We start from the raw sequence: 12199 nt of genomic DNA on the forward strand, positions 1-12199 counted from the left end.
GCAGTTTCTTTGCAGGCCTGATCTGGCTGAAGTAGGACTTCTGCTCTGGGTGTGCTACTTTGCCCTAGAGCTGAAAGGCACAACGTGCAGGCTTCTTTCCAAAGGGCGAGTTGGGCCCCACAGCATCTTGCTTCCAGCTCTTTGGGAAGCTAAGAAACAACTCGCTCTGCACAGTGCTCTTACAGCCTACCGGGAACATGTCTTCGAAAGACCTGTGAAACGCAGTTTCTTTGCAGGCCTGATCTGGCTGAAGTAGGACTTCTGCTCTGGGTGTGCTACTTTGCCCTAGAGCTGAAAGGCACAACGTGCAGGCTTCTTTCCAAAGGACGAGTTGGGCCCCTCAGCATCTTGCTTCCAGCTCTTTGGGAAGCTAAGAAACAACTCGCTTTGCACAGTGCTCTTACAGCCTACCGGGAACATCTCTTCCAAAGGCCTGTGAAACGCAGTTTCTTTGCAGGCCTGATCTGGCTGAAGTAGGACTTCTGCTCTGCGTGTGCTACTTTGCCCTAGAGCTGAAAGGCACAACGTGCAGGCTTCTTTCCAAAGGGCGAGTTGGGCCCCACAGCATCTTGCTTCCAGCTCTTTGGGAAGCTAAGAAACAACTCGCTCTGCACAGTGCTCTTACAGCCTACCGGGAACATCTCTTCCAAACGCCTGTGAAACGCAGTTTCTTTGCAGGCCTGATCTGGCTGAAGTAGGACTTCTGCTCTGCGTGTGCTACTTTGCCCTAGAGCTGAAAGGCACAACGTGCAGGCTTCTTTCCAAAGGGCGAGTTGGGCCCCACAGCATCTTGCTTCCAGCTCTTTGGGAAGCTAAGAAACAACTCGCTCTGCACAGTGCTCTTACAGCCTACCGGGAACATCTCTTCCAAAGGCCTGTGAAACGCAGTTTCTTTGCAGGCCTGATCTGGCTGAAGTAGGACTTCTGCTCTGGGTGTGCTACTTTGCCCTAGAGCTGAAAGGCACAACGTGCAGGCTTCTTTCCAAAGGGCGAGTTGGGCCCCACAGCATCTTGCTTCCAGCTCTTTGGGAAGCTAAGAAACAACTTGCTCTGCACAGTGCTCTTACAGGCTACCGGGAACATCTCTTCCAAAGGCCTGTGAAACGCAGTTTCTTTGCAGGCCTGATCTGGCTGAAGTAGGACTTCTGCTCTGGGTGTGCTACTTTGCCCTAGAGCTGAAAGACACAACGTGCAGGCTTCTTTCCAAAGGGCGAGTTGGGCCCCACAGCATCTTGCTTCCAGCTCTTTGGGAAGCTAAGAAACAACTCGCTCTGCACAGTGCTCTTACAGCCTAGTGGGAACATCTCTTCCAAAGGCCTGTGAAACGCAGTTTCTTTGCAGGCCTGATCTGGCTGAAGTAGGACTTCTGCTCTGGGTGTGCTACTTTGCCCTAGAGCTGAAAGGCACAACGTGCAGGCTTCTTTCCAAAGGGCGAGTTGGGCCCCACAGCATCTTGCTTCCAGCTCTTTGGGAAGCTAAGAAACAACTCGCTCTGCACAGTGCTCTTACAGCCTAGTGGGAACATCTCTTCCAAAGGCCTGTGAAACGCAGTTTCTTTGCAGGCCTGATCTGGCTGAAGTAGGACTTCTGCTCTGGGTGTGCTACTTTGCCCTAGAGCTGAAAGGCACAACGTGCAGGCTTCTTTCCAAAGGGCGAGTTGGGCCCCACAGCATCTTGCTTCCAGCTCTTTGGGAAGCTAAGAAACAACTCGCTCTGCACAGTGCTCTTACAGCCTACGGGGAACAGCTCTTCCAAAGGCCTGTGAAACGCAGTTTCTTTGCAGGCCTGATCTGGCTGAAGTAGGACTTCTGCTCTGGGTGTGCTACTTTGCCCTAGAGCTGAAAGGCACAACGTGCAGGCTTCTTTCCAAAGGGCGAGTTGGGCCCCACAGCATCTTGCTTCCAGCTCTTTGGGAAGCTAAGAAACAACTCGCTCTGCACAGTGCTCTTACAGCCTACCGGGAACATGTCTTCCAAAGGCCTGTGAAACGCAGTTTCTTTGCAGGCCTGATCTGGCTGAAGTAGGACTTCTGCTCTGGGTGTGCTACTTTGCCCTAAAGCTGAAAGGCACAACGTGCAGGCTTCTTTCCAAAGGGCGAGTTGGGCCCCACAGCATCTTGCTTCCAGCTCTTTGGGAAGCTAAGAAACAACTCGCTCTGCACAGTGCTCTTACAGCCTTGTGGGAACATCACTTCCAAAGGCCTGTGAAACGCAGTTTCTTTGCAGGCCTGATCTGGCTGAAGTAGGACTTCTGCTCTGGGTGTGCTACTTTGCCCTAGAGCTGAAAGGCACAACGTGCAGGCTTCTTTCCAAGGGGCGAGTTGGGCCCCACAGCATCTTGCTTCCAGCTCTTTGGGAAGCTAAGAAACAACTCGCTCTGCACAGTGCTCTTACAGCCTACCGGGAACATCTCTTCCAAAGGCCTGTGAAACGCAGTTTCTTTGCAGGCCTGATCTGGCTGAAGTAGGACTTCTGCTCTGGGTGTGCTACTTTGCCCTAGAGCTGAAAGGCACAACGTGCAGGCTTCTTTCCAAAGGGCGAGTTGGGCCCCACAGCATCTTGCTTCCAGCTCTTTGGGAAGCTAAGAAACAACTCGCTCTGCACAGTGCTCTTATACCCTACCGGGAACATCTCTTCCAAAGGCCTGTGAAACGCAGTTTCTTTGCAGGCCTGATCTGGCTGAAGTAGGACTTCTTCTCTGGGTGTGCTACTTTGCCCTAGAGCTGAAAGGCACAACGTGCAGGCTTCTTTCCAAAGGGCGAGTTGGGCCCCACAGCATCTTGCTTCCAGCTCTTTGGGAAGCTAAGAAACAACTCGCTCTGCACAGTGCTCTTACAGCCTACCGGGAACATCTCTTCCAAAGGCCTGTGAAACGCAGTTTCTTTGCAGGCCTGATCTGGATGAAGTAGGACGTCTGCTCTGGGTGTGCTACTTTGCCCTAGAGCTGAAAGGCACAACGTGCAGGCTTCTTTCCAAAGGGCGAGTTGGGCCCCACAGCATCTTGCTTCCAGCTCTTTGGGAAGCTAAGAAACAACTCGCTCTGCACAGTGCTCTTACAGCCTAGTGGGAACATCTCTTCCAAAGGCCTGTGAAACGCAGTTTCTTTGCAGGCCTGATCTGGCTGAAGTAGGACTTCTGCTCTGGGTGTGCTACTTTGCCCTAGAGCTGAAAGGCACAACGTGCAGGCTTCTTTCCAAAGGGCGAGTTGGGCCCCACAGCATCTTGCTTCCAGCTCTTTGGGAAGCTAAGAAACAACTCGCTCTGCACAGTGCTGTTACAGCCTAGTGGGAACATCTCTTCCAAAGGCCTGTGAAACGCAGTTTCTTTGCAGGCCTGATCTGGCTGAAGTAGGACTTCTGCTCTGGGTGTGCTACTTTGCCCTAGAGCTGAAAGGCACAACGTGCAGGCTTCTTTCCAAAGGGCGAGTTGGGCCCCACAGCATCTTGCTTCCAGCTCTTTGGGAAGCTAAGAAACAACTCGCTCTGCACAGTGCTCTTACAGCCTACCGGGAACATCTCTTCCAAAGGCCTGTGAAACGCAGTTTCTTTGCAGGCCTGATCTGGCTGAAGTAGGACTTCTGCTCTGGGTGTGCTACTTTGCCCTAGAGCTGAAAGGCACAACGTGCAGGCTTCTTTCCAAAGGGCGAGTTGGGCCCCACAGCATCTTGCTTCCAGCTCTTTGGGAAGCTAAGAAACAACTCGCTCTGCACAGTGCTCTTACAGCCTACCGTGAACATCTCTTCCAAAGGCCTGTGAAACGCAGTTTCTTTGCAGGCCTGATCTGGCTGAATTAGGACTTCTGCTCTGCGTGTGCTACTTTGCCCTAGAGCTGAAAGGCACAACGTGCAGGCTTCTTTCCAAAGGGCGAGTTGGGCCCCACAGCATCTTGCTTCCAGCTCTTTGGGAAGCTAAGAAACAACTCGCTCTGCACAGTGCTCTTACAGCCTAGTGGGAACATCTCTTCCAAAGGCCTGTGAAACGCAGTTTCTTTGCAGGCCTGATCTGGCTGAAGTAGGACTTCTGCTCTGGGTGTGCTACTTTGCCCTAGAGCTGAAAGGCACAACGTGCAGGCTTCTTTCCAAAGGGCGAGTTGGGCCCCACAGCATCTTGCTTCCAGCTCTTTGGGAAGCTAAGAAACAACTCGCTCTGCACAGTGCTCTTACAGCCTACCGGGAACATGTCTTCCAAAGGACTGTGAAACGCAGTTTCTTTACAGACCTGATCTGGCTGAAGTAGGACTTCTGCTCTGGGTGTGCTACTTTGCCCTAGAGCTGAAAGGCACAACGTGCAGGCTTCTTTCCAAAGGGCGAGTTGGGCCCCACAGCATCTTGCTTCCAGCTCTTTGGGAAGCTAAGAAACAACTCGCTCTGCACAGTGCTCTTACAGCCTACGGGGAACATGTCTTCCAAAGGCCAGTGAAACGCAGTTTCTTTGCAGGCCTGATCTGGCTAAGGTACGACTTCTGCTCTGGGTGTGCTACTTTGCCCTAGAGCTGAAAGGCACAACGTGCAGGCTTCTTTCCAAAGGGCGAGTTGGGCCCCACAGCATCTTGCTTCCAGCTCTTTGGGAAGCTAAGAAACAACTCGCTCTGCACAGTGCTCTTACAGCCTACCGGGAACATGTCTTCCAAAGGCCTGTGAAACGCAGTTTCTTTACAGGCCTGATCTGGCTGAAGTAGGACTTCTGCTCTGGGTGTGCTACTTTGCCCTAGAGCTGAAAGGCACAACGTGCAGGCTTCTTTCCAAAGGGCGAGTTGGGCCCCACAGCATCTTGCTTCCAGCTCTTTGGGAAGCTAAGAAACAACTCGCTCTGCACAGTGCTCTTACAGCCTACCGGGAACATCTCTTCCAAAGGCCTGTGAAACACAGTTTCTTTGCAGGCCTGATCTGGCTGAAGTAGGACTTCTGCTCTGGGTGTGCTCCTTTGCCCTAGAGCTGAAAGGCACAACGTGCAGGCTTCTTTCCAAAGGGCGAGTTGGGCCCCACAGCATCTTGCTTCCAGCTCTTTGGGAAGCTAAGAAACAACTCGCTCTGCACAGTGCTCTTACAGCCTACCGGGAACATCTCTTCCAAAGGCCTGTGAAACGCAGTTTCTTTGCAGGCCTGATCTGGCTGAAGTAGGACTTCTGCTCTGGGTGTGCTACTTTGCCCTAGAGCTGAAAGGCACAACGTGCAGGCTTCTTTCCAAAGGGCGAGTTGGGCCCCACAGCATCTTGCTTCCAGCTCTTTGGGAAGCTAAGAAACAACTCGCTCTGCACAGTGCTCTTAAAGCCTAACGGGAACATCTCTTCCAAAGGCCAGTGAAACGCAGTTTCTTTGCAGGCCTGATCTGGCTGAAGTAGGACTTCTGCTCTGGGTGTGCTACTTTGCCCTGGAGCTGAAAGGCACAACGTGCAGGCTTCTTTCCAAAGGGCGAGTTGGGCCCCACAGCATCTTGCTTCCAGCTCTTTGGGAAGCTAAGAAACAACTCGCTCTGCACAGTGCTCTTACAGCCTAGTGGGAACATCTCTTCCAAAGGCCTGTGAAACGCAGTTTCTTTGCAGGCCTGATCTGGCTGAAGTAGGACTTCTGCTCTGGGTGTGCTACTTTGCCCTAGAGCTGAAAGGCACAACGTGCAGGCTTCTTTCCAAAGGGCGAGTTGGGCCCCACAGCATCTTGCTTCCAGCTCTTTGGGAAGCTAAGAAACAACTCGCTCTGCACAGTGCTCTTACAGCCTAGTGGGAACATCTCTTCCAAAGGCCTGTGAAACGCAGTTTCTTTGCAGGCCTGATCTGGCTGAAGTAGGACTTCTGCTCTGGGTGTGCTACTTTGCCCTAGAGCTGCAAGGCACAACGTGCAGGCTTCTTTCCAAAGGGCGAGTTGGGCCCCACAGCATCTTGCTTCCAGCTCTTTGGGAAGCTAAGAAACAACTCGCTCTGCACAGTGCTCTTATACCCTACCGGGAACATCTCTGCCAAAGGCCTGTGAAACGCAGTTTCTTTGCAGGCCTGATCTGGCTGAAGTAGGACTTCTTCTCTGGGTGTGCTACTTTGCCCTAGAGCTGAAAGGCACAACGTGCAGGCTTCTTTCCAAAGGGCGAGTTGGGCCCCACAGCATCTTGCTTCCAGCTCTTTGGGAAGCTAAGAAACAACTCGCTCTGCACAGTGCTCTTACAGCCTACCGGGAACATCTCTTCCAAAGGCCTGTGAAACGCAGTTTCTTTGCAGGCCTGATCTGGATGAAGTAGGACGTCTGCTCTGGGTGTGCTACTTTGCCCTAGAGCTGAAAGGCACAACGTGCAGGCTTCTTTCCAAAGGGCGAGTTGGGCCCCACAGCATCTTGCTTCCAGCTCTTTGGGAAGCTAAGAAACAACTCGCTCTGCACAGTGCTCTTACAGCCTACCGGGAACATCTCTTCCAAAGGCCTGTGAAACGCAGTTTCTTTGCAGGCCTGATCTGGCTGAAGTAGGACTTCTGCTCTGGGTGTGCTACTTTGCCCTAGAGCTGAAAGGCACAACGTGCAGGCTTCTTTCCAAAGGGCGAGTTGGGCCCCACAGCATCTTGCTTCCAGCTCTTTGGGAAGCTAAGAAACAACTCGCTCTGCACAGTGCTCTTACAGCCTACCGGGAACATCTCTTCCAAAGGCCTGTGAAACGCAGTTTCTTTGCAGGCCTGATCTGGCTGAAGTAGGACTTCTGCTCTGGGTGTGCTACTTTGCCCTAGAGCTGAAAGGCACAACGTGCAGGCTTCTTTGCAAAGGGCGAGTTGGGCCCCACAGCATCTTGCTTCCAGCTCTTTGGGAAGCTAAGAAACAACTCGCTCTGCACAGTGCTCTTACAGCCTACCGGGAACATCTCTTCCAAAGGCCTGTGAAACGCAGTTTCTTTGCAGGCCTGATCTGGCTGAAGTAGGACTTCTGCTCTGGGTGTGCTACTTTGCCCTAGAGCTGAAAGACACAACGTGCAGGCTTCTTTCCAAAGGGCGAGTTGGGCCCCACAGCATCTTGCTTCCAGCTCTTTGGGAAGCTAAGAAACAACTCGCTCTGCACAGTGCTCTTACAGCCTACCGTGAACATCTCTTCCAAAGGCCTGTGAAACGCAGTTTCTTTGCAGGCCTGATCTGGCTGAATTAGGACTTCTGCTCTGCGTGTGCTACTTTGCCCTAGAGCTGAAAGGCACAACGTGCAGGCTTCTTTCCAAAGGCCGAGTTGGGCCCCACAGCATCTTGCTTCCAGCTCTTTGGGAAGCTAAGAAACAACTCGCTCTGCACAGTGCTCTTACAGCCTAGTGGGAACATCTCTTCCAAAGGCCTGTGAAACGCAGTTTCTTTGCAGGCCTGATCTGGCTGAAGTAGGACTTCTGCTCTGGGTGTGCTACTTTGCCCTAGAGCTGAAAGGCACAACGTGCAGGCTTCTTTCCAAAGGGCGAGTTGGGCCCCACAGCATCTTGCTTCCAGCTCTTTGGGAAGCTAAGAAACAACTCGCTCTGCACAGTGCTCTTACAGCCTACCGGGAACATCTCTTCCAAAGGCCTGTGAAACGCAGTTTCTTTGCAGGCCTGATCTGGCTGAAGTAGGACTTCTGCTCTGGGTGTGCTACTTTGCCCTAGAGCTGAAAGGCACAACGTGCAGGCTTCTTTCCAAAGGGCGAGTTGGGCCCCACAGCATCTTGCTTCCAGCTCTTTGGGAAGCTAAGAAACAACTCGCTCTGCACAGTGCTCTTAAAGCCTAACGGGAACATCTCTTCCAAAGGCCAGTGAAACGCAGTTTCTTTGCAGGCCTGATCTGGCTGAAGTAGGACTTCTGCTCTGGGTGTGCTACTTTGCCCTGGAGCTGAAAGGCACAACGTGCAGGCTTCTTTCCAAAGGGCGAGTTGGGCCCCACAGCATCTTGCTTCCAGCTCTTTGGGAAGCTAAGAAACAACTCGCTCTGCACAGTGCTCGTACAGACTAGTGGGAACATCTCTTCCAAAGGCCTGTGAAACGCAGTTTCTTTGCAGGCCTGATCTGGCTGAAGTAGGACTTCTGCTCTGGGTGTGCTACTTTGCCCTAGAGCTGAAAGGCACAACGTGCAGGCTTCTTTCCAAAGGTCGAGTTGGGACCCACAGCATCTTGCTTCCAGCTCTTTGGGAAGCTAAGAAACAACTCGCTCTGCACAGTGCTCTTACAGCCTACCGGGAACATCTCTTCCAAAGGCCTGTGAAACGCAGTTTCTTTGCAGGCCTGATCTGGCTGAAGTAGGACTTCTGCTCTGGGTGTGCTACTTTGCCCTAGAGCTGCAAGGCACAACGTGCAGGCTTCTTTCCAAAGGGCGAGTTGGGCCCCACAGCATCTTGCTTCCAGCTCTTTGGGAAGCTAAGAAACAACTCGCTCTGCACAGTGCTCTTACAGCCTACCGGGAACATGTCTTCCAAAGGCCTGTGAAACGCAGTTTCTTTGCTGGCCTGATCTGGCTGAAGTAGGACTTCTGCTCTGGGTGTGCTACTTTGCCCTAGAGCTGAAAGGCACAACGTGCAGGCTTCTTTCCAAAGGGCGAGTTGGGCCCCGCAGCATCTTGCTTCCAGCTCTTTGGGAAGCTAAGAAACAACTCGCTCTGCACAGTGCTCTTACAGCCTACCGTGAACATCTCTTCCAAAGGCCTGTGAAACGCAGTTTCTTTGCAGGCCTGATCTGGCTGAATTAGGACTTCTGCTCTGCGTGTGCTACTTTGCCCTAGAGCTGAAAGGCACAACGTGCAGGCTTCTTTCCAAAGGGCGAGTTGGGCCCCACAGCATCTTGCTTCCAGCTCTTTGGGAAGCTAAGAAACAACTCGCTCTGCACAGTGCTCTTACAGCCTAGTGGGAACATCTCTTCCAAAGGCCTGTGAAACGCAGTTTCTTTGCAGGCCTGATCTGGCTGAAGTAGGACTTCTGCTCTGGGTGTGCTACTTTGCCCTAGAGCTGAAAGGCACAACGTGCAGGCTTCTTTCCAAAGGGCGAGTTGGGCCCCACAGCATCTTGCTTCCAGCTCTTTGGGAAGCTAAGAAACAACTCGCTCTGCACAGTGCTCTTACAGCCTACCGGGAACATCTCTTCCAAAGGCCTGTGAAACGCAGTTTCTTTGCAGGCCTGATCTGGCTGAAGTAGGACTTCTGCTCTGGGTGTGCTACTTTGCCCTAGAGCTGAAAGGCACAACGTGCAGGCTTCTTTCCAAAGGGCGAGTTGGGCCCCTCAGCATCTTGCTTCCAGCTCTTTGGGAAGCTAAGAAACAACTCGCTCTGCACAGTGCTCTTACAGCCTACCGGGAACATCTCTTCCAAAGGCCTGTGAAACGCAGTTTCTTTGCAGGCCTGATCTGGCTAAGGTACGACTTCTGCTCTGGGTGTGCTACTTTGCCCTAGAGCTGAAAGGCACAACGTGCAGGCTTCTTTCCAAAGGGCGAGTTGGGCCCCACAGCATCTTGCTTCCAGCTCTTTGGGAAGCTAAGAAACAACTCGCTCTGCACAGTGCTCTTACAGCCTAGTGGGAACATCTCTTCCAAAGGCCTGTGAAACGCAGTTTCTTTGCAGGCCTGATCTGGCTGAAGTAGGACTTCTGCTCTGGGTGTGCTACTTTGCCCTAGAGCTGAAAGGCACAACGTGCAGGCTTCTTTCCAAAGGGCGAGTTGGGCCCCACAGCATCTTGCTTCCAGCTCTTTGGGAAGCTAAGAAACAACTCGCTCTGCACAGTTCTCTTACAGACTAGTGGGAACATCTCTGCCAAAGGCCTGTGAAACGCAGTTTCTTTGCAGGCCTGATCTGGCTGAAGTAGGACTTCTGCTCTGGGTGTGCTACTTTGCCCTAGAGCTGAAAGGCACAACGTGCAGGCTTCTTTCCAAAGGGCGAGTTGGGCCCCACAGCATCTTGCTTCCAGCTCTTTGGGAAGCTAAGAAACAACTCGCTCTGCACAGTGCTCTTACAGCCTTGTGGGAACATCTCTTCCAAAGGCCTGTGAAACGCAGTTTCTTTGCAGGCCTGATCTGGCTGAAGTAGGACTTCTGCTCTGGGTGTGCTACTTTGCCCTAGAGCTGAAAGGCACAACGTGCAGGCTTCTTTCCAAAGGGCGAGTTGGGCCCCACAGCATCTTGCTTCCAGCTCTTTGGGAAGCTAAGAAACAACTCGCTCTGCACAGTGCTCTTACAGCCTACCGGGAACATCTCTTCCAAAGGCCTGTGAAACGCAGTTTCTTTGCAGGCCTGATCTGGCTGAAGTAGGACTTCTGCTCTGGGTGTGCTACTTTGCCCTAGAGCTGAAAGGCACAACGTGCAGGCTTCTTTCCAAAGGGCGAGTTGGGCCCCACAGCATCTTGCTTGCAGCTCTTTGGGAAGCTAAGAAACAACTCGCTCTGCACAATGCTCTTACAGCCTACCGGGAACATCTCTTCCAAAGGCCTGTGAAACGCAGTTTCTTTGCAGGCCTGATCTGGCTGAAGTCGGACTTCTGCTCTGCGTGTGCTACTTTGCCCTAGAGCTGAAAGGCACAACGTGCAGGCTTCTTTCCAAAGGGCGAGTTGGGCCCCACAGCATCTTGCTTGCAGCTCTTTGGGAAGCTAAGAAACAACTCGCTCTGCACAGTGCTCTTACAGCCTACCGGGAACATCTCTTCCAAAGGCCTGTGAAACGCAGTTTCTTTGCAGGCCTGATCTGGCTGAAGTAGGACTTCTGCTCTGGGTGTGCTACTTTGCCCTAGAGCTGAAAGGCACAACGTGCAGGCTTCTTTCCAAAGGGCGAGTTGGGCCCCACAGCATCTTGCTTCCAGCTCTTTGGGAAGCTAAGAAACAACTCGCTCTGCACAGTGCTCTTACAGCCTACCGGGAACATCTCTTCCAAAGGCCTGTGAAACGCAGTTTCTTTGCAGGCCTGATCTGGATGAAGTAGGACGTCTGCTCTGGGTGTGCTACTTTGCCCTAGAGCTGAAAGGCACAACGTGCAGGCTTCTTTCCAAAGGGCGAGTTGGGCCCCACAGCATCTTGCTTCCAGCTCTTTGGGAAGCTAAGAAACAACTCGCTCTGCACAGTGCTCTTACAGCCTAGTGGGAACATCTCTTCCAAAGGCCTGTGAAACGCAGTTTCTTTGCAGGCCTGATCTGGCTGAAGTAGGACTTCTGCTCTGGGTGTGCTACTTTGCCCTAGAGCTGAAAGGCACAACGTGCAGGCTTCTTTCCAAAGGGCGAGTTGGGCCCCACAGCATCTTGCTTCCAGCTCTTTGGGAAGCTAAGAAACAACTCGCTCTGCACAGTGCTCTTACAGCCTACCGGGAACATCTCTTCCAAAGGCCTGTGAAACGCAGTTTCTTTGCAGGCCTGATCTGGCTGAAGTAGGACTTCTGCTCTGGGTGTGCTACTTTGCCCTAGAGCTGAAAGGCACAACGTGCAGGCTTCTTTCCAAAGGGCGAGTTGGGCCCCACAGCATCTTGCTTCCAGCTCTTTGGGAAGCTAAGAAACAACTCGCTCTGCACAGTGCTCTTACAGCCTACCGGGAACATCTCTTCCAAAGGCCTGTGAAACGCAGTTTCTTTGCAGGCCTGATCTGGCTGAAGTAGGACTTCTGCTCTGGGTGTGCTACTTTGCCCTAGAGCTGAAAGGCACAACGTGCAGGCTTCTTTCCAAAGGGCGAGTTGGGCCCCACAGCATCTTGCTTCCAGCTCTTTGGGAAGCTAAGAAACAACTCGCTCTGCACAGTGCTCTTACAGCCTACGGGGAACATGTCTTCCAAAGGCCTGTGAAACGCAGTTTCTTTGCAGGCCTGATCTGGCTGAATTAGGACTTCTGCTCTGCGTGTGCTACTTTGCCCTAGAGCTGAAAGGCACAACGTGCAGGCTTCTTTCCAAAGGGCGAGTTGGGCCCCACAGCATCTTGCTTCCAGCTCTTTGGGAAGCTAAGAAACAACTCGCTCTGCACAGTGCTCTTACAGCCTAGTGGGAACATCTCTTCCAAAGGCCTGTGAAACGCAGTTTCTTTGCAGGCCTGATCTGGCTGAAGTAGGACTTCTGCTCTGGGTGTGCTACTTTGCCCTAGAGCTGAAAGGCACAACGTGCAGGCTTCTTTCCAAAGGGCGAGTTGGGCCCCACAGCATCTTGCTTCCAGCTCTTTGGGAAGCTAAGAAACAACTCGCTCTGCACAGTTCTCTTACAGCCTACCGGGAACATGTCTTCCAAAGGCCTGTGAAACGCAGTTTCTTTACAGACCTGATCTGGCTGAAGTAGGACTTCTGC

The sequence above is a fragment of the Equus caballus genome, chromosome 16 (assembly GCF_041296265.1).
Source record: "Equus caballus isolate H_3958 breed thoroughbred chromosome 16, TB-T2T, whole genome shotgun sequence".
NCBI lineage: Eukaryota > Metazoa > Chordata > Mammalia > Perissodactyla > Equidae > Equus > Equus caballus.